Here is a 22,928-nt window from a genome sequence, read left to right on the forward strand (position 1 = left end):
GAAGTGATGCTCGCAGCCTCACGGCCCTGCCAACCAGGACATGTGTAAAGAATGAGAGGGAATATCGTGTGCAGTAGCTATGTGATGGGGTGGAGTGGGACCTACACAAGCCAGGAGGATGAAGTCAGCCTTCAAAGATCCACTAAAGCCAAACTTCAAGAACAGTGGCAGAGCTGTGGGTTGCTGACAGACAGGCAAGACTTGTTTATAAGAATCTAGGAGAGGGAGACCTTTTAAAGCAGAGGCTTGGGGAGACGGAATCTAAGAAGCAGAGTTGAATAAACATTGACAGAGCTGTAAACAATCAAACACATCTTTGTTTGGGAAAGCAAGGAAAGGTTACACATCAGTTTCTTTAGTTGAATTAATGGAGAAGGGTTCTTGTTAGCAACAATCTTCAAAGCAAAGGATGACAAATTGTAAATTTGAAACGAAAAATACTTCTCAATGGATACTGGACCCAAATGATGCCTATATTTAATGACAATGAGAGCCTAAATTTATATGGTGCTCCACAATTTTTTGAATGATACTATCTCACTTAATATTCAGAACACTATGAGGTAGGCAATATGAGCCCAATTTTACAAGTGAGAAAATTCTGTCATTAATATCCAAAGTTTCCAACTTCACTTACTCTTTCCACTTCTGAAATCTTTACATCTTAATCCAAGTAATAATATACTTAATTAAATCTGAACAAAACAGTGTATTTCACTATTGCCCTTGGCAATACAGTGTCTATAAAAAAGGGATGCCTTCCTCACACTATCATCCAACATGCCTTCCTACTATGGATGGAAAATTTTAGACAATTCCTTTGCTCTGCTAGAAAAAGAATATCTGCTGGGCTGAATGCTGCCTGGAAGACTGACCCTATTTACTCAAAAGATGTATGATGTCTATCTCACATAATGTCAAATACTCTCTGTGCTATAGCAGTTGGTATTAAAACTTGAGCCCTTGTATTAAAAAGCTACCTCTCGGGCTTCCCTGGTGGCGCAGTGGTTGAGAGTCCACCTGCCAATGCAGGGAACACAGGATCGTGCCCTGGTCCGGGAGCTGCTGGGCCCGTGAGCCATGGCCACTGAGCCTGGGCATCCAGAGCCTGTGCTCCGCAACGGGAGAGGCCACAGCAGTGAGAGGCCCACGTACCGCAAGAAACAAAAACAACAACAACGACAACAAAAGCTACCTCTCTAGAGCATTGCTCTGTAACTGTTACCTGCCTTGCCTCAGAGGGACTATACAGCTACACTGCACCAACCTCAGCAGCAGCATAGCCGTCGCTATCATTGACATTATCACCATCTCTCCCACCCATCCCTGCAAATGGCTTTACATCTAATGAAGTTCACTTAAACCAGAGTCACCGCCAGAGCAGGTACGCTGGGTAACACAGTACACAAAAGCCATTTAGAGTCATGAATGAAAATCTGGAAAGTCTCAAGGCCTTTTGAAACCCTCATTTAGTAGATAATGACTACATGTGTGGGAATTCTTAGAAAGACAGATAAGTAATCCTTATTTATTTACAAAATTATTCCCATATGAACACCATTCTTTATTCTGAAGCAGTGTACATAATGGTTAAGTATGCTGATTCTGGAGCTAGACAACCTAGGTTCAAAACCCAGTTCTGCTACTTTTTGTCTGTGTGCCATTAGACAACTTAAACTTCTCCATGCCTCTTTGTTCACCAGTAATATGCTAATGATAATAGTATTACTATTAGAATTAAATGAGTTAATACATTTAAACCATTAAGTGTTTAATAACAATATTATCATTATTATTATTATATGGTGCAGCTCTATTTCTCAGAGACCTTTGCTGGAGCTCAGCCTTTGTGACTTTCAGATACCATGAAGCCTCTGTCCACAATCCGTTATTCCATTCCCAGCAACTGTATTCCAAGTAGACTGGTCTTGTGCTATTAGAATTCTGTGCTGGTTTTAAGAGGCCAATGTCGTGAGACCATTCTTAACCCTTTTCTCACATGAGGATGAAGAGTGAATTTCTAAATAGAAATCAAAGGTGATATAAAAAATGGCACTATCTCCTTTCATCTATGAAAAAACAAATTCTGAGCTCTCCTTTTGTTTCAGACATAATTTTTGAAATATGCCACTGTATTACTATGTTCTAGAAGGGAGGCCTGATGCTCTGTAATGGGACTTCTAGAGGGGCCTATTTGCATGAGTAAATGAAAAGTTAAAAAGGAAGAAACTTACCACTAAAAGAAGATTCAGTTCGCAAAACCTGAACAAACCTAAGAATGATAATTGGGGGGAGTGGGGAGGGCAAGTGACACTGTTGGAAGAAAAAGCTATGATTTTAATGATGAATGAAATGCTCTCCAACCCAACTCCATAAACTCACACTTGAGTCTTCTGGGTGCTTGGAAGTTGTGACAGCTTGGGGATGGGGTATTTTTGTTTTGTTTTGTTGTTTTTCAAACAGCTTAACTGAAGTATAACTGAAATGCAAAAAACTGCACAATTTTAATGTACACAATGCAATGAGTTTGGACATAGGCATACACCTATATATAATAAACATAACCATCACCTCCAAAAATTTCCTCATGCCTCTCTGGGTTTTGTTTTGTGGTAAGAACACTCACCATGAGATCTACCCTAAATACTTTACAAGCATAACACAGTATTGTTAACTACAAGTGCTATGTCATATCAGAGAGCTCTAGAACTTACTCATTTTGCATAACATAAACCTTATAGGATTGAACAACAGCTCTCCATTTAGAAAGGGGATGCTTTAATAATGGAGTACATTTTCTGAAAACTTCAACACAGGGTATTGTAAAGTCAAGACAACCTTTGGTCTAGTCATGCAACATGGTTCATATGGGAAAAGGTATTTTGCCTATTTCAACAAGGCAATCGATTATCAGAACACATAAGTCAAACATGAATCAGAAGGAACAAGGCGAGAGGCCTCAACAGGAGTGACTTGGATACCACTGACAGAAACAAAGCACAGGGCTTCCCTGGTGGCGCAGTGGTTGAGAGTCCGCCTGTCGATGCAGGGGACACGGGTTCGTGCCCCGGTCCGGGAAGATACCACATGCCACGGAGCAGCTGGGCCCGTGAGCCATGGCCGCTGAGCCTGCACGTCTGGAGCCTGTGCTCCGCAACGGGACAGGCCACAACAGTGAGAGCCCCGCATAAAGAAACAAAGCACAGGATAACGCAGGATGATAAGGAGGATGACAGCAGGGAGCATGCGCACAGTAGGCTTTGTAACTTCTTCCCTCCACCAGCCTCACAAACCAACCACTGAACCCTTTCTCACTGAGCCCAAACTTGCCACAGAATCTTTAAGACTATAGTTCTCCCTGAGTCACAATGATCGCTCTGGAATAGGATATAAAATGAAATCTATAAATTCCTATCTGCTCTGGGGAACTCCTACCTATGGGAGAGGAATTTGAGGGAGATTAGAGATCTCTGAAATCTGGGGACAGACCACAGAAAATATTGTTTATTATTGTTATGGCTACTTCTTGAAAAAGCCATAAAGGGGTGATAGGTTTCATAAAACATTCATATTCTCGCTCCTTTTGTGGATGGCATTACACATTGCAGCATGTTTGACTCAAATCAATATAGGTATCAGTGGCAACAGAACTAGTTTTTCCTACAGATAAGTGTATTGCCCTCATATGATTTAGATGTCATTCTTTAGTGATATAATTAAGTCCACCTTACCAACTGGTGGGCTCTTTTAAATTACCCTACTGCTCATTACAAATTAAAATTTACCCTGCTTTCAATGCATATAAGCATTATAGAAAGAATATAGGCAAAGGCTTGGCTATATTTGAAGTGAATTAAAAAAAACTGAGCATTGGAAAAAACTAGCTATATTGTCCTCCAATCCCTTCACATGATGAAATTGAGTCCAGGCGATAACAGACTTTCCTTAAAAACACATGTGGAAGTCTCCTAGCCTCACTTCCTACCTCATCTGGTGGTGCCTGGCGACACGCTCCGAGTGCTGAAAGTCATGCCATCTGTGAGGCCACTCACAGGCCTGCGCGAGACGCCCACCATTGTTCCCGCCAAGAGTCCCAGGGGCCCCTCAGACCAAGCTGCTGCCCCACCTCCCGTGGGGAGCCACCTGCCCGTCAGCCCATGCTGTTCCCGCCACCTCTGCTCCGCCAACCCAGCAGCCTGTGGTTCTGGGAGGAAGAATTCCAGCCTCTCTAAGAAGAGGAATTCAAATGCACAAAGGACTCTCCTCATTTGCATAAGCTTCAGGCCTCACAAAACCTGGTTCCTTCCTGCTGGCTGTCAATAAGAAGGCTATCACAGGACATCCTGGATAAGTAATCTAAGGCAAAGAAAAAATTTTTAAAGGTAATCAAACTGCAGTCCTGCGTGGAATTCTATGTGATGTCCTCCAACCTCAGGACCAGACTATCCCCTCTCCTCCAGCCAGTTGTGGAGAGGTTGGGAAGGAAATGGCGATGATTCTGGATTCCATTTAAGGTTCAATTACTGAGTTGCCTGGGAGCCCAACGGGAGGATGGCCTCACTATGGCTGCTGTCTCTGGAGCAACCCCACCAGCTGAAGTGGCGGCCATCCTTGGGACCACAGGTCAGTACATTTCCTGAAGTCAGAGTTGGTTCCAGAGAGGTTGACCACTGTATATCTCTTGAAGTACAGCTGCAAAGCATCTCTAACAAAGACCAGTCTATAGATGAGGAAACAGACACTGAAGCACAGAGAGGTTAAGGCACTTACTCAAAGTCACAAAGACACCGTGTGGTTGACAGGGTGTGGATGCTCTGGCCAGGTGTCAGGCCTGAGCCTCTGAGGTGGGAAAGCCGAGTTCAGGACACTGGACCACCAGAGACCTCTCAGCCGCACACAATATCACTGGGCGAGAGATCTCCCAGAGATCTCCGTCTCAATGCTAAGACCCAGCTCCACTCAACGACCAGCAAGCTCCCATGCTGGACACCCCATGCCAAAAAACTAGCAAGACAGGAACACAACCCCACCAATTGGCAGAGAGGCCACCTAAAATCATAATAAGTTCACAGACACCGCAAAACACACCACCAGACGAGATCCTGCCCACCAGAAAGACAAGATCCAGCCTCATCCACAAGAGCACAGGCACTATGTCTGCTCCACCAGGAAGCCTACACAACCCACTGAATCAACCTTAGCCACTGGGGACAGACACCGAAAACAACGGGAACTACAAACCTGCAGCCTACGAAAAGGAGACCCCAAACACAGTAAGTTAAGCAAAATGAGAAGACAGAAAAGCACACAGCAGATGAAGGAGCAAGATAAAAACCCACCAGACCCAACAAATGAAGAGGAAATAGGCAGTCTACCTAAAAAAGAATTCAGAGTAATGATAGTAAGGATGATCCAAAATCTTGGAAATAGAGAAAACGCAAGAAACATTTAACAAGGACCGAGAAGAACTAAAGATGAAACAAGCAACGATGAACAACACAATAAATGAAATTAAAAATGATCCAGAAGGAATTAATAGCAGATTAACTGAGGCAGAAGAATGGATACGTAAGCTGGAAGATAAAATAGGGGAAATAACTACTGCACAACAGAATAAAGAAAAAAGAATGAAAAGAATTGAGGACAGACACAGAGACCTCTGGACAACACTAAATGCACCAACATTCAAATTATAGGGGTCCCAGAAGAAGAAGAGGAAAAAAAAAGGGACTGAGAAAATATTTGAAGAGATTATAGTTGAAAACTTCCCTAATATGGGAAAGGAAACAGTCAATCAAGTCCACAAAGCAAAGATAGTCCCATACAGGATAAATCCAAGGAGAAACACACCAAGACACATATGAAGCAAACTATCAAAAATTAGATACAAAGAAAAAATATCAAAAGCAGCAAGGGAAAAGCAACAAAAAACATACAAGGGAATCCCTATAAGGTTAACAACTGCTCTTTCAGCAGAAACTCTGCAAGCCAGAAGGGAGTGGAAGGACATATTTAAAGTGATGAAGGAGAAACCTACAACCAAGATTACTCTACCCAGCAAGGATCTCATTCAGAGTCAACGGAGAAATTAAAACCTTTACAGACAAGCAAAAGCTAAGAGGATTCAGCACCACCAAACGAGCTCTACAACAAATGCTAAAGGAACTTCTCTAAGTGGGAAACACAAGAGAAGAAAAGGACCTACAACAACATACCCAAAACAATTAAGAAAATGGTAATAGGAACATACATATTGATAGTTACCTTAAATGTGAATGGATTAAATGCTCCAACCAAAAGACACAGGCTTGCTGAATGGATACAAAAACAAAACCCATGTATATGCTGTCTACAAGAGACCCACTTTAGACCTAGGGACACATACAGACTGAAAGTGAGGGGATGGAAAAAGATATTCCATGCAAATGGAAATCAAAAGAAAGCTGGAGTGGCAATTCTCAAATCAGACAAAATAGACTTTAAAATAAAGACTATTACAAGAGACAAAGAAGGACACTACATAATGATGAAGGGATCAATCCAAGAAGATGTAACAATTGTAAATATTTATGCACCCAACACAGGAGCACCTCAATTCATGAGGCAAATTCTAACAGCCATAAAGGGGAATTTGACAGTAACACAATCATAGTAGGGGACTTTAACATCCCACTTTCACCAATGGGCAGATCATCCAAAATGAAAATAAATAAGGAAACACAAGCTTTAAATGATACATTAAACAAGATGGACTTAATTGATATTTATAGGACATTCCATCCAAAAACAACAGAATACACCTTCTTCTCAATTGCTCAAGTAACATTCTCCAGGATAAATCATATCTTGGGTCACAAATCAAGCCTTGGTAAATTTAAGAAAACTGAAATCATATCAAATATCTTTTCTGACCACAATGCTCTGAGTCTAGATATCAATTACAGGAAAAAAAACTGTAAAAAATACAAACACATGGAGGCTAAATAAAACAATACAGAATAACCAAAAGATCACTAAAGAAATCAAAGACAAAATCAAAAAATACCGAGAAACAAATGACAATGAAAACACGATGGCCCACAACCTACGGATTGCAGCAAAAGCAGTTCTAAGAGGGAAGTTTATACCAATACAATCCTATCTCAAGAAACAAGATACATCTCAAACATCCTAACCTTACACCTAAAGCAATTAGAGAAAGAAGAACAAAAATCCCCAAAGTTAGCAGAAGGAAAGAAATCATAAAAATCAGATCAGAAATAAATGAAAAAGAAATGAAGGAAAAAATAGCAAACATCAATAAAACTAAAAGCTGGTTCTTTGAGAAGATAAACAAAACTGATAAACCGTTAGCCAGACACATTAAGAAAAAAAAAGGAAAAGACTCAAATCAATAGAATTAGAAATGAAAAAGGAGAAGTAACAACTGACACTGCAGAAATACAAAGGATCATGAGAGATTACTATAAGCAACTATACGCCAATAAAATAGACAACCTGGAATAAATGGACAAATTCTTAGAAAAGCACAACTTCTGAGACTGAACCAGGAAGAAACAGAAAATATAAACAGACCAATCACAAGGACTGAAATTGAAACTGTGATTAAAAATCTTACAACAAACAAAAGCCCAGGACCAGAGAGCTTCACAGGCAAATTCTATCAAACATTTAGAGAAGAGCTAACACCTATCCTTCTCAAACTCTTCCAAAATATAGCAGAGGGAGGAACACTCCCAAACTCATTCTATGAGGCCACCATCACCCTGCTACTAAAACCAGACAAAGATGTTACAAAAAAAGAAAACTGCAGGCAAATACTACTAATGAAAATAGATACAAATATCGTCAACAAAATACCAGCAAACAGAATCTAACAGCACATTAAAAGCATCATACACCATGGTCAAGTGGGGTTTATCCCAGGAATGCAAGGATTCTTCAATATATGCAAATCAATCATTGTGATACACCACATTAACAAACTGAAGGATAAAAACCATATGATCATCTCAATAGATGCAGAAAAAGATTTTGACAAAATTCAACACCCATTTATGAGAAAAACCCTCCAGAAAGTAGGCATAGAGGGAACTTACCTCAACATAATAAGGGCCATATATGACAAAGCCACAGCCAACATTGTTCTCAATGGTGAAACCACTTCCACTACGATCAGGAACAAGACAAGGGTCCCCACCCTCTCCACTATTGTTCAACACGGTTTTGGAAGTTTTAGCCATAGCAATCAGAGATGAAAAATAAATAAAAGGAAGCTAAATCGGAAAAGAAGTAAAACTGTCACCATTTGCAGATGACATGATACTATACATAGAGAAACCTAAAGATGCTACCAGGAAACTACTAGAGCTGATCAAAGAATTTAGTAAAATAGCAGAAAAAATTAATGCACAGAAATCTCTTGCATTACTATACACGAATGATGAGAAACCTGAAAAAGAAATTAAGGAGACACTCCCAGTTATCATTGCAAAAAAAGAATAAAATACCTAGGAATAAACTTACCTAAGGAGACAAAAGACCTGTATGCAGAAAACTGTAAGACAATGATGAAAGAAAATAAACATGATACAAACAGATGGAGAGATAAACCATGTTCTTGGACTGGAAGAATCAACATTGTGAAAATGACTATATGACCCAAAGCAATCTACAGATTCAATGCAATCAGTATCAAACTACAAGAGCATTTTTCACAGAACTGGAACAAAAAATTTCACAATTTGTATGGAAACACAGAAGACCCCGAATAGCCAAAGCAGCCTTGAGAAAGAAAACCAGAGCTGTAGGAATCAGGCTCCCTGACTTCAGACTGTACTACAAAGCTACAGTACTCAAGACAGTATGGTACTGCCACAAAAACAGAAATATAGATCAATGGAACAGGATAGAAAGCCCAAAGATAAACCCACACACATATGGTCACCTTATCTTTGATAAATGAAGCAAGAATATATAATGGAGAAAAAACAGCCTCTTCAATAAGTGGTGCTAGTAAAACTGGACAGCTACATGTAAAAGAATGAAATTGGAACACTTCCTAAGGCCATACAGAAAAAATAAATTCAACATGGATTAAAGACTTAAATGTAAGGCTAGACACTAAAACTCTTAGAGGAAAACATAGGCAGAACACTCATTGACATAAATCGCAGCAAGATCCTTTATGACCCACCTCCTAGAGAAATGGAAATAAAAACAAAAATAAACAAATGGGACCTAATGAAACTTAAAAGCTTTTGCACAGCAAAAGAAACCATAAACAAGACGATAAACCAACCCTCAGAATGGGAGAAAATATTTGCAAATGAAGCAACTGACAAAGGATTAATCTCCAAAATATACAAGCAGCTCATGCAGCTCAATATCAAGAAAAAACCCAATCCAAAAATAGGCAGAAGACCTAAACAGACATTTCTCCAAAGAAGATATACAGATTGCCAACAAACACATCAAAGGATGCTCAACATCACTAATCATTGGAGAAATGCAAATCAAAACTACAATGAGGTATCACCTCACACCAGTCAGAATGGCCATCATCAAAAAATCTACAAACAATAAATGCTGGAGAGGGTGTGGAGAAAAGGGAACTCTCTTGCACTGTTGGTGGGAATATAAAGTGATATAGTCACTATGGAGAACAGTATGGACCTTCCTTAAGAAACTAAAAATAGAACTACCATATGACCCAGCAGTCCCACTACTAGGCATATACCCTGAGAAAACCATAAATCAAAAAGTGTCATGTACCACAATATTCATTGCAGCACTGTTTACAATAGCCAGGACATGGATGCAACCTAAGTGTCCATTGACAGATGAATGGATAAAGAAGATGTGGCACATATATACAATGGAATATTACTCAGCCATAAAAAGAAATAAAATTGAGTTGTTTGTAGTGAGGTGGATGGACCTAGAGTCTGTCATACAGAGTGAAGTAAGTCAGAAAGAGAAAAACAAATACCGAATGCTAACACACATATACGGAATCTTAAAAAAGAAAAAAAGCAAAGTTTCTGAAGAACCTAGGGGCAGAACAGGAATAAAGACGCAGATGCAGAGAATGGACTTGAGGACACAGGGAGGGGGAAGGGTAAGCTGGGACGAAGTGAGAGAGTGGCACTGACATATATACACTACAAAATGTAAAACCGCTAGTGGGAAGCAGCTGCATAGCACAGGGAGATCAGCTTGGTGCTTTGTGACCACCTAGAGGGGTGGGATAGGGAGGGTGGGAGGGAGATGTAAGAGGGAGGGTATTTGGGGATATATGTATACGTATAGCTGATTCAATTATACTCCAATAAAGATGTTTAAAAAACAATAAAATGAAAGAAAAAAAATAAAAACACCTGTGGTAGAGCCAAAGCTGGAACCTTTGTATTCATTTTCTCCCTGACACCATACTGACCTATGGGTTAGTGAAAGAACCATAAAGATCTCTCTACCCAAAGGTAGGGATGTGTGGCAATCACTTAGAGCAGGAGATAATAGTAGCTACAGCAGGAGTGACAACGGGAATGTAGGCAATTAGACAGTCTGAAATTGTCAAGAGTGCTTGAGAGGAAGAACCAATGCATACAGCATTTGAAATAAGAAACAAGAGAACGTATACTAGTGTTAAAACATAAACATATTAATGTTATTGAATGTTTGTAGCTGGGAATTCTACACTTAAATAATTTAAATGTTGCATCTGGGAGATACAATACTGCACTTTAGTATGACAATGAAACTAATTTGGAAAAATAAAACCTAAAGCACATGTTAACAATGAGGCATTTTGATTATTTAATGCACACTAGGAGGGAAAAACAGAATTTAAAAAACCTGTGTGTGAGTGTGTGTTTGATAGTCCATACAGCTGCTCCCTGGGACAGGTAGTTCTAGAATGAATAGGAAGGAGGATGGTTGGGTGGGGGAGCAGGACTCATTACACAAAGTAGCTGCAGAAACCAGCTGAGGCTAAGCCAAGTACAGCAAAACTCAATCCCACATCCTAGTGGTTGAGGGAAATCCGAAGAAATCAATCACTGTTATTTTAGAAAAGGAAACAGGGACAAAAATGACATCCTTAAAAAAAAAAAAACAAAAAAACCTACAGATAAAAATAACCCACAAGATCTCTTAAAGCTCTTTAGAAACATTTGAAAGCCTGGATTAAATGTAAGTCCAGAAAGGAAGAAAGGGAGGGAGGGAGAGAGAGGGAGGGGGGAATGAGGGGGAAGGAAGAATAGAGAGAGGGGGAGGGAAGGGGAGATAGAAAAAAAAGCTTTAAAAAGTTCTGTTGGGCTTCCCTGGTGGCGCAGTGGTTGAGAGTCAGCCTGCCGACGCAGGGGACACGGGTTCGTGCCCCGGTCTGGGAAGATACCACATGCTGCAGAGCGGCTGGGCCCGTGAGCCATGGCCGCTGGTCCTGCGCGTCCGGAGCCTGTGCTCCGCAACGGGAGAGGCCACAACAGTGAGAGGCCCGCGTACCGCAAAAAAAAAAAAAAAAAAAAAAAAAAATTCTGTTACCAACTAATAAAGTACAATGTAACATATATTAAAAGGCAGAGGAAAAACATAAATATGTACAAAATATAAATAGATTTTAAAAAAACAAGGAAAGCCACAAAAGGTGGTACTTCAAGTGCAACTTAGGAATTATAGGAGTCCAAAAAAAGAAACTAAGGAAAAGCATGCAAAAGTTTAGAGAGCCTAAGAGAAGTTCTTTAAGTGTAGCAAAGGGAGGGGATCAGTAGGAGAATTACACAAACCACCGGGCCACAGGAATGAGAAAGCATACCCAGGGTAAAAAGGTAAAAGCCAGGAAACTAGATGTTTCTAAGATGACATCCTTTTTTCTAAGGATGTCATTTTTGTCCCTGTTTCCTTTTCTAAAATAACAGTGTGATTGATTTCTTCGGATTTCCCTCAACCACTAGGATGTGGGATTGAGTTTTGCCTCAGTCTATCTCAAGGTCGTTACCTGTTTCTTATTTTAAAGGGGCAATGAGATCAAAGGATGCTAGATCTGTGTGGGATCTTTGAAAACAAATTCACACACCAAATGTAGATGAGTCATCCTTGTTGGATGGCATCCATCTACAAATTCTAAAAGTAACTTAAAGGTGGGACCTTGAGATGGTAGATCAATGTAGATGTGCTTTTAAACTGTCACATTCTAGGCCATTGGAGATTTGCCAGAGAGATCTCCCCACAAGCAGTCATTAAAGAAGAGCCAGGTGAAACTCCCTTTCATAATGAAATCAAATCCCAGTGAAAAGCATCAAACAATTGATGCTCTGTCCCCTCCAGCAGAGAAGGGAGAGTGGAGAGGAAAGAGCACCGGGCCAGGTGGGAGACTGCTATACTATTGACTAGCATTTTATCTCACTTAAGTTACTGAGCCTCCTAAGGTCTCAGTTTCCTTGTCCTCAAAAGGGGTGTAAGAATCCCTAACCAAATAAAGTAAAATAAAATAAAAAGTAATGATTCAAGGAGATAACATGACTGTAAGTATCAAATAACAGCTGAAACTGTTATCTTAAAAGTTTTCATTATGTTGCCAGGCACTGAACTAGGTATCTTTGCATGCAATCCTCACATTGCAGGTGCTCAATAAGCTTACCTTTCTTTCTTCCCCAGAGAGTATTTCTTGGGGCCCAGAGAAGTTAATTTATGTGAAAGCACTTCATAAAGTGTAAATTGTTGTGAGCACATGGGTACTTATGAAGAGATCATGGGATCTATTAACAAGGATGTATCAATGAACAAGCAAGTAAACAGGCTACTGGAGGAAAACCAGCATGGTTTCTGAAAGATGAAATAACACTGGATTAATATGCTAGTCAGTTTCCTAAGTTTGCTAAAAACCACTAAGGTTATGAAGCAAGAACAAATTAATTATGGATGGCATCATGTAATATCTCCCTAGTTTAAAAACCAAAGCACTCACCAAAAATTGTATTCAGTAGGGCACTGATGAAAAAATTATGGTATGGGACACTATGCAATTGTTAATAAAGATGTTGTAGGTGAATATTTGATAATAGAGAAAAACATTTCACGACATGCTATTAAAAGAGAAGAATAAATCACAAAGTATATGTAAATCATGATCCTAATTTTATAACTAACGCCTGAGGATGGGAGGGAGTCTGGAATGGTATACAAGCAAAAAATGTTAATATAGATTTCTCTAGTACTGAACATATAATTAGCTTTTTCATTTTTTCCAGTGCTTTTCTGTGTTTTCTCATTTTTCTACAATGAACACATTAATTTATAATGAGAAACTTTTAAAACACAAATGATTCTTTAAACCCTATCAGGGAAAACTGTAGCTTCACTCATTCTAAGAATGTTTTAAAAAAAGCAAGCTTTGCTCTGGAATGCAGTGGGAAGCACTTCAAAGTTCCTTCAGTGTTGCCAAGGTTTATTTAACAATATTTTCTCACCATATATTATACAAGAACAGAACTAAACAGATGGTCTACATCGGAAACCCAGCAATCTAGGAAAAGTTACCCTCACTACCTACTCATCATATATTCCATACTATACATTACACACACAACTCCTTATTGCCTTATTAATAACATACGTGCCTCAGTCTTACATAGATCCCTATGTCAAAGTCATCCCACAGGACACACACACATCTGTGTGTGTGTGTGTGTCTTCAGAAGATGATGTGATAGAGATATCCACACTCAAGATATGAGCCGACTTACTTTAAAAATTACCTTCTTGCCTCACATATTTGTAGATTTTATACAGAAAAACTAAGTAGCTTGGAATTTGCAGTAAACAAAGGCAAGGCTTGCATTTGACTCAGTATTATGTATGCAAATGGCATCTTGGCATCAAATTAGTCTTCCAGAAGCAAGATTTCCTTTATGTCACTTCCTTCCTGAACCAATCAATGGCCCTTTATTTCTTTCAGGATCAAGTACAAATGGCTCAGCCTGGCATCCCAGCTTCACACCGAGTCTCCAGGCTTCTTTGTCAATATTTTCCAACAACAACCCTTAACTCTACTCGGGCTACAGTCCATACTACAACCCAAACACAGCATATCCTTTTTCGGTTCCTCTGTTTGTGTTATTTTCCCCAATGGAAGTATCCTTCCTCTTTTTCCTTCCCCCTGTAAATCCTTCTAGCCTTCCAATGTCAGACTTAAGACCATTTCCATGATACATACCCATCCTCTGGTTTCTCTAACTTATTTTCTGAACCAATCTGTTTTACAGTTTATCATATTTTTCTATTACTCTTCAGGAAATTATTTCTTAAGAATACTAGACTCCCAATAAATACATATTGAATTAAGCTCAAACATTCAGTGGTATAAAGTTTTATAGAGGTGAGGTAGAAAATGTAACAAAAAAGAGCTAGTGTTACGATTTTAGTGACTTAATTGGAAATAAATGATGCTACTGCCAATTACAAAAGGATTCGGTTCTTTTTTTTTTTTTAAACATCTTTATTGGGGTATAATTGCTTTACAATGGTGTGTTAGTTTCTGCTTTATAACAAAGTGAATCAGTTATACATATACATATGTTCCCATATGTCTTCCCTCTTGCGTCTCCCTCCCTCCCACTCTCCCTATCCCACCCCTCCAGGCTGTCACAAAGCACCGAGCTAATATCCCTGTGCCTTGCGGCTGCTTCCCCCTAGCTATCTACCTTACTACGTTTGTTAGTGTGTATATGTCCATGACTCTCTCTCTCGCCCAATTCGGTTCTTTTTTAATCTGGCCTTAAAGCTAGGTCAGCAAGACCCTCTCCTTGAAAAGACTTTGTTGGGAATTAGTTCTGTTTGTTTTTTTTTCTGAATGTAATAAAACTGAATTCTTTTAAAATGGTATTTAATTCAGCCGTTTTGCTAATTAAGACTAGACTTCTCCCCAATCAAAATAAAATCATAGAGTCATCTAATTTTTGGAGCTCAAAGAGAACTTAGAGATTATCTCCGGAATCAGTAACATGCCCAAGGCTACAGAGATGGTGAGTCAAAAACGATTTTTTTTTATTCTATAAGTCATTCCCATTTATACCACTATTTAGGGTAATGCAGTGTAAGGAAAAGGACCTGGACTTGGAGACAGAAGCCCAGGCTTCTAACACAAGCCCAGTTTTACTAAGTTGTAGGGTGGAAATAATAGCATATGACCTCACAACGTTGCTAGTAGTAGGTAGGAACAGGTGAGAAGTAATATATAAGCATGGCCACATGCTTATGTATTCTCGTCCTAAACTGCAACGGTTGTTTACACACTTGTGTGCCAGAGAACCTCACTCAACCAAGCCCTAAGGATTCTGCCCCTGAATCTCTCATCAGTGCATTAACTCTCTCTCCAATGCCACAACCTTAGCCCAAACTACCAAGATCTCTGTTCTTATCTAATAAAAGCCTCTGAGGTGGCTTCTCCCCATCACTCTTTTCCTTTTCCTATACTGCAGCCAGGGTCCTCTTTCAAAAACTCACACCTATGTGGCACTTTCCTTCATTAAAACCCTTCAATACCTTCCCTCATTTTTGCCCCTTAGGCTAAATCTTACATCCTTGCAAAGCTCCTCAAGGCCCTGCAGCTTTGGGCTTAGTTCACCCATCAAGGTTTACCTTGTCATTTTCCTCTTTGGTCTTTGCACCCTTCTCCTCCTTCAGTTTCTGGAAAATGCTAGTCTCCTTCTTACCTCACACCTTGGCAATACACCTCTTTGCTGGGAAAGCCCTCTCTCCACATAGCTAACTCCTACTCATCATTCAAATACAATTACATGTGAATTCCTCAAGAAAAGCCTTCCTAGCTCCCAAGGCTAAGCTAAGTCTCCCTAAAATACATCCTCATAGTACCCTAAATTCTCCTTCATTATTTATTACAATGGTAATTAATTTGTTATCTTTTAAGTGCCTATCTCCTTTGCTATAAGGTTTATAAGAGTGTTTGCTTAGGCTTAAAAAATATTTATGAAAGAAAGGGAGGGAGGGAGGAATTGAGATGTTTCTTGGATATCCAGCCACACTCTTATTACCCTGTACTTGGTATACACCCCAACTAACTACCCATTCCTCATGCTGCACACATGATACAAACAAAAATAACTTTAAACCCACAGAATGCCCACTCTTCTCCTTCCTCCTCAGCTCAAACCACATTATTGCCTAATGGGAAAGACAGGAAATTAAAATTTCAGTAACAAAACCATAGTAGCCACTAGGAGCAGTTTCAAGCCTGCATCTGATATGCCAGCACTGGGTTGGGTTGGGTCAGTGGGATTAGTCTTATCTCTGATACATGAGACAGAAATCAGAGTTTCTTCCCCTTGCTGTTCAGACGGAGCGTCCCCAGTGGAAAGCAGGCCTGATCGCAGGCGGCCTGGATCAGACTGACCCAGCCAGAATTCCCCTGAGTATTCGTCAGGGACAGTGAACCTGCGTTTCCTCCCAGCATGTTGCTGCTCTGTCCTGAAGAGACAGAGGCACGTATCCCCTCTCCTGGGAGTAGGATACAGCTTCTGGGGCTGCCGGTTGGAAGGAAGGGGAGATAACAGGAGGCGGGGAGGTAAGCCTCCTTTCCTGCCCATCCCTGGGAGTACACAATTGCCTTCTCAAGAAGAGAAAAGAGAGCACGGGTTTGAAAGACATTTATATAAATTCTTGCTTCCTCATAAAACACTTGGTATTCATTCAATTTAAAAACAAAATTGTATCGTTGGTTTCAATGTACCTAATTCTGCACTGAAGGCTATAAAAACAGCCCTATAAATGGTGCCTAGAGAGAATCCCTTAATATCACTGATATTTCAATGGAAGACAAATACTAATTATACATATCAACAATGTCAGCGTATTTCCCTGCATAACTTCCTTTTTTCCCCTGACTTTCTCCATAGTGAATAAGATAGAAGGGCCATAAAGGAAGAGAAGGGATGGAGGTTATTTGAGGAGTAGAGTTCTGGTCTGCTGACACCCTCAGCAAGATTCATTAATCTTGGAGATTCTCACTTTCATCTGCTAAACAACAGTGATTCACACAGAGTTACGCAGCCACAGTAGCAAAGTTCATTGGAATCTAGATCCCCTGACCTTTCTTCCCTCCTTCAGCAATTCCTCAGTACTGCAAGCTAAAATACTAAGTGAGGCTTTTGCAGGCTTATGAAAAAGGGATACAAAGCGTGGCTAGCATGGAATTAAAAATGGACACGTTTTCCTTCCAATTTTGCTTTGCTCTGTTTTGTGTTTTGGCTTAAGCCCTTTGAGCCAAGTGAGAAGAAGGCAGAAGCAGCTTATGCAGCCCATATCAATCCTGGTATCTCCCGTCAGCATTAGGTTAGCACTGGGAGCTTAATATGGCTCTCACCCAAGTCCAGAGAAATAAAGGATAGAGGCTGGGAGAGAGATAGCTATGAACACTGGCAAATTCTTTTCAGTCAGTGGCGAGCAGCCAGATAATTCTTTTTAATTTAACTCTTTATCTTCTCTGGCAGAAACAAACAGTACATCTGCTTGAAGCATCGTAACTTTCAAAGCATGCAAAGGACATCAGACAGGCACCATTATCCCAATCCAGTAAATAAGGAAACTGAGACTTACGTGAGATTATAGTCTACATTTCATCGAGAAATTATCGATTCAAAATCAGTATCTATATTTTATTATGCGTGTCTCAAGCGTTCTCACTTGACCACCTTCCCTACTTAGTGTCCAGACTAGCACTTCTTATGTTGGCAGCACTGATGTTTTTAAATAGCAAAGAATGATACAGAACACAAGGAAATCTTGGTTGGCAGAGGGGCAATGGTATGAAGGAAAGGCTCATGCAAGGAAAATTACTTATTTATTTCAAATCATTCTACCCTATCGGGCATGGTGGAAAGGAATATAGTAAAGAAAACATCCTATGTAGGAAAATATGATAAACAAGATCTTCACAGTACAAACATTGTTATGTGCTAGAAGACAGGGTTGGCTTTAGGATCTGACCACAATTGCGGAAAGTGAATTAGTCTCCTGGGGTTGGCCTGTAGATAGTTAACAACTGGAATAAGAAAAGATATCCTAAGGCCTCTGGTCAATTGCTTTACTTCTAGACTGTATTGTGCCTCTCTAGATTAATAAGCTACTTCTAAAGAACTCCATAAACAGAGATGATATACATTTTCAGCGGTCATCATGGTAATTCGACCGGGTCGTTTTTGGGGGGGGGGGTTTGCATCACAATACAAACTGAAAGCTTATGACAAGGTCTGTTCAGCCACCTATGAAATCCAGAGAGAAGACAACACTCAACAAAGGGGAAAGGATAGGCTCCTCAGAATGTTCATGTTAGTACTATTTTTAAATAAGTGATGTCAGATATTTCCTTAGAATGCAAGGGCCTTAGAAAAAAGGAACTTTTTCTCCCGAATCTCCAACAAAGGGGCCTCGCTGCAGTGCACGCGCATTGAAGACAACAACCATGGAGGCGGTGATGAAGACAACGGCAACGTTCCCACTTTGCAGAAAATCATGACTTATGGAGGATGCCTAAACTCTTCTTAGGTTACCTGGGTAAAATCAGAAACTTTACATTTTCACTTTGTAGTTACTTGCTACCACCTAATATTAAAAGAACATGTAACATGGACTCAGAAAAAAGTTATTTCTTGAAGGGTCTTATTTTTAGTCCTTGTCAGACTGAGCTGTCAAACACCACTGGAGGGGTTTCACCAACACATTTGCATTGAACTGCTTGTGCGGAAGGGGGTGGAACGTGTCCCTGTGAGCAGCTTAGGCTCTTCAAAGATGTTCTCTAAAGGGAGCCTCCTAACAACGGGATAGAACACACAGGTCCTCACTGAGCAGCTGCTACAGGGCTCCCCTCAAGGGCTGGCCATGCTGCCTCTGATGCAGTGTAACTACGCTCTTCTCATCTGGCCACTGAGCAGCCCAAATCTGGCTGCAGGCAGAAGCCAAGGCGACCTTCAGGCCCAGATGAGCCAGAAATGCAGGCGGGGTGGGCCATGTGGAGTTCACCTCTTCTGCAGTCTGCAAAGGGCACAGAGCTACTGCCAGCCCAGATGCCAAAGGGAGAGAACAGAGCCAACCTCAGTGGAAAGCAGCGGCTGCTCTCTGGTTCTGGAGCATGAGAAAGGAAGGAGAGATGCCAGATGACAAGGCGACCCAGCCAGACATGAGTCAGTGAAACAAGGGCCTTAGACTACCCCAGCACAAAACGGAGAGTTCTGAGGAGTTTCTGTTGTTGTTTATGTTTGCTTGCTTCCCTTTAAACAATTCCAACTGGATTATTTTCTCTTTGCTTGTTCAGGGTTATAAATAAACATGATAAAAAAATAAACATGGTAACAGTGAAATTATGAACTAGAAACTTTCTTCTGAGAACCGTATACCTTTAACAACAGAGTTGTTATTACATGAAATACATTTATCAGTATATCAAGGATAAAACCCAGTCGGGACACTAATTACGTAAACTTTTCACCATTCCTTCATTATCACAAAGATATGGCATGGATGAAAATAATCAACTATAGAAAAGTACTCTAGAATATTTGGAAAAAAAGCCCAAGAAAAATTATAGGTCTTTATCACATGTAAATATACCTTAACTAACATATCTTGTATCATCTGTTTCAAAACAATGTTAGTGATCCTTACTTACATCATCACCTAGAAACAGAATGTAATTATTACCGAGAACACACCAATGTATGTCTGGCTTGCCTATGGCCACCAAGTAATGACTTTCCACCACCTCTGTCTCACAAGGCCAAACCAATTTATTTAAACAGTATCCATCTACACGGCCCCAAATACTCGCATTAAACATTTTTGAACAAATGGAATCTAATTAAAAATGACTACCAAGGACAGCATCATCTGGGGACCTATGAACATATCCATGAGAAACAACTGTGCTGCAGAAGGGAGAAAGTAGTCAAGGAATGGGGCTGATTCGAAAGGGCCACACACTTTGACACGGAGGTGTGTGTGTGTGTGTGTGTGTGTGTGTGTGTGTGTAAGAGAGAGGAGAGCATGTTGTGAGGCAGCCAGCCCCAGACTTGCATAATCATGGCAGAAGGAAAGAGCATATAGCAACTGCTTGCGGGTGACCCACATGTCTCCTAGCCTCCTCTGGCCATACTGCCTTCTCCTCCTACCCCATTGCTCAAAGTTACTACTTCTTGGTCTGTGCCAAGTATCAGGGGACCCCAAAGCTAGACAACTGGGGCCGTTTCCCATGATTTCACTGAACTCGATGGAGCAAATCCTTGAAAATTCTCTTTGGAAAGAGCAATATTCTGTAGGAAGAAAAAACTATCTACTTTGTCCAAATAATACCAGATACTCTATTTGAAAGAGTTGCCATAATAGTTAACTTCGGTATTTCTAAAGAATACTGCAGAGCTTTTTTTTTTTTTTTTTTTAAGTGGAAGATCTTCTGAAATATAATTATCTGGTTTGGTGCTCCATTAGACTCTCCCCATCCCTTAGAAGCGCTCTCTAACATCAGCCCAGCACTCTGATCTGCCCTTCACTCGTGTGACCCCATGACTGAGTAATGAATGTTCTACGTTTTTATTCAAACTTAAGAGAAGCATATATTAGTGACTTCATTCTTAGCATTTCATCTGAAGAGCTAAGTTCCTAGAGTTAAATGGAATAGGAAGGAAAGGGATTAACCTCTGCTGCTGGTATAGTACAGTCACGATGCTAATGTCTCTATGAAAAGGCTGAATTGCAGCCGTATCTGAAGTCACAGAGAAAGTACTGAGAGCTCTGGAGAGAAAAGAAAAAAAAAACGCAAAGCAATAAAATATTAAAAGCCAAAGCTGGTTTCAGATTCTATTTTTCATGCAGGCATGCTTAGTAGGGGAATTGTGTATTACAAGACCTCGCAGTTTAGACGGTGTAGGAATGGGTCAGTGAGTTCTAAGATGAGGAAGTTTTTAGGACCTGTAACTTGTAATCGTGTTGCGGGTGAAGTCCAGCTGCTCCCCTAAGCTTACTTCAAAAATGTAACTTCAACATAGCATTTATTCACTTGCAGTGCTTCAACTAGCAAACAGCCAGGGAGTCTCTTCTCTTTTCATTTGGCAAGAGCGTTCTATAGCAACACAAAATATCCCCCAGCAATGAAAAATGAAACCCACAAATGGAACATTAGTAACCAGCTGTCAGAAGAAAATCATGAGTAGGATTGCCAGTCTGGTCATTTCACGTCAGTGTGTTCATGAGAGGGGCTGTGTGTGTATGAGACTGTGATGAGTGTAAGTGTGTGCACATGCGTGTGTAAAGGAATAGACTTGTGTGTGCAGTAGCATGAGAAATGCGAGCGGGTGCAGGTCCTAATGATTCCAGAATGCCCCAAACATGAAGCTGTAGTAGAACCGTCAGTGGTAGAGCAATACAGCACAGACTCTCTATGGCTAATGGCGCAAGGCTCCTCTCATGGGTGGGAATAATGTGAGACAGGTGAATTAAAAGATAATAGTATATTCTTACGTTAGAAATACTTCGTGTACTGTAGGTACGTTCAACGTGGTATGCCAGCTTGTAAGTGAAATGCGCACACTGTGTATGTGTTTTCATTTTTAACCTACGTGAATTCATCGCACAACCTCCCAAAACGGAGACCTAAAAACCTTTTCAAAGTAAACAGCCAGCACAAGCTAGCTACTTAGTCCTCCAAGCATGAAACATATTGGCCATTCCGAGTCAGAAAAGCTATTAACCCATGAATTCATATTATCTCTCTCTCTCTCTCTCTCTCTCCCTCCCTCCCTCCCTCCCTCCCCCCCAACCCCCTGCTGCCCTCCATCCGCTTCCCTCCCCCACCTTGGAGTCGAATCTGTAGGGGTTATTTTGCACCGAGATACAAGTACCCGGTGCCAAGTGCACACCCTGCCTCCTCCTAAACTTAAACCCAATTCCTTCCTGAAAGAGGAGGAATGCAGTGGTATCAGCACCGGGGACGCGGGGACAGCGAACACCGCGGTGGCGCTTGGAGTTTACAGAGGAGCAACCCCAGCTCCGCCGCCACCACCCCTCGCACGAGCGCCCACCCCCGCCCACACACACACACACACACACACACACACACGCACGCACACACCGGTTCCAAATCTCCCCACTAACAGGGGTAATGCAGCAAGTCTGCACAGTCCTGCACGCCTCGGGACCCAGGCTGGCGCGGAGCCGCGAGGGCAGGGAGCGCACCGCAGCACTTGTAAATAAGCCTCGTTCCGTCCAGATTCCGAGCGCTCCTCACTCCCCCGACCCCATCCCCCAAGCCCGGTGGCGGGAAGGAGGGCGCGAGGGGCCGGGGACCCCCGGGACCCCCTCCCCCCCACTTACCTTGCAGCGAGAAGAGGAACAGGAAGAAGCCCAGCACCCAGACGCTGTGCAGCCAGTAGGTCCTCATGTCTCCGCCGCGCTCGAAGCGATGCTCCCCCGCGCGCTCCGGCTCTGCCTCTTCGCTCGCGCTCTCTCTAGAAAAACGCGCCGCTCGTTCCGTCGGCTTCCCTCTGGGCTCTGCCGGCTCCGGCAACCCGGACGGTGCAGGCTCCTGCCGCAGGACGGCCGGACCCAGAACGGCTTCGCTCTCCTCCGCAAGAGCGCGAGCCCGGGGCTGGACGGACGCTCAGAGCTGTGTCTAGTGTAAACACAGCGAGCCCCCTTCTTCCCCAAGCTCCCCGGCTCTCCTCTTTCCGGCCCTCCTCTCCCTCACTCCCCTGCAGCTCCAACTAAATGCGACTGTACTTAAACAAGCAGCGTCTTATAGGACCGCGAACCGAGCCGAAAGGGCCCCGCTACTGCCATCTAGTGCGCACATCCCGGCACCGCCGCAGCTCTGCGTTGGCTTGTGTGTGTGCGCTCCAGGTCCATCCAAAGCCGCCAATTCCCCT

This window comes from Delphinapterus leucas, chromosome 4 (genome assembly GCF_059928025.1).
Source record: "Delphinapterus leucas isolate spDelLeu-1000000601 "Yukka" chromosome 4, BTC_Dleu_Yukka2, whole genome shotgun sequence".
Taxonomy (NCBI): domain Eukaryota; kingdom Metazoa; phylum Chordata; class Mammalia; order Artiodactyla; family Monodontidae; genus Delphinapterus; species Delphinapterus leucas.